Genomic DNA, 638 nt, shown 5'->3' on the forward strand with positions numbered 1-638 from the left:
GTTTATGTTTAATATGATACACTATTGTATTACTGGTTTATGCGAGGGCTGCATTTTACCTTAGTGACTGGGGCTACACTTATGCACCATTATGTATTCTAAATTGAAGCTGGAACTATAAAATGAAATTCAGGAACATTTACAAAAACAAAAGGTCATTTATAAAAGGGTTTGACCACAACCTTCTTAGGGTGGTTCATGAATGCATTAGCTTTACGCAGAAATGAAGTCATTTTCACCGCATCGTCGACATGCGATTCGTACAATTGTCATCTATAAACCGGACCATTAAGCCTGTGGTGCTAAATCTACAGTAAATTCGCATAAAGTGCCATAGAATGGATCTATTCACGTCTCTCCATTATTAATGAGGCAATGAAAATATGTCAGCAGTTAATACCGCGATGACTGGAGCCTAGCAATAACACGGGTTTTTGTTGTTCTACTCTCACTGCTTGTCCTCAGGAAACCTGCCGTTGAAGACACTGAACAACAAACCGAGTTTAAATAAATATGTATATTTATTGCATTATAAAGGTTATATACAAATCTCACTCATTTGAAACCTCGAACCCCTCGCACTTTGTAAAAACATCAGAAGAGTTTCACTCATGCCTGGGAGCCATAACGAAGGGCAA

The 638-nt window shown here is 37.9% G+C and overlaps 1 protein-coding gene across 1 annotated transcript in view; it reads left to right on the forward strand.

Annotated features, from left to right (window-relative positions):
- Nucleotides 1-638, forward strand: part of LOC103394898 (sodium- and chloride-dependent glycine transporter 2) — a 12,048-nt gene that overhangs the window by 5,934 nt on the left and 5,476 nt on the right. The window lies entirely within an intron of this gene.

Source organism: Cynoglossus semilaevis, chromosome 19 (assembly GCF_000523025.1).
Source record: "Cynoglossus semilaevis isolate Cse_v1.0 chromosome 19, Cse_v1.0, whole genome shotgun sequence".
Classification (NCBI taxonomy): Eukaryota; Metazoa; Chordata; class Actinopteri; order Pleuronectiformes; family Cynoglossidae; genus Cynoglossus; species Cynoglossus semilaevis.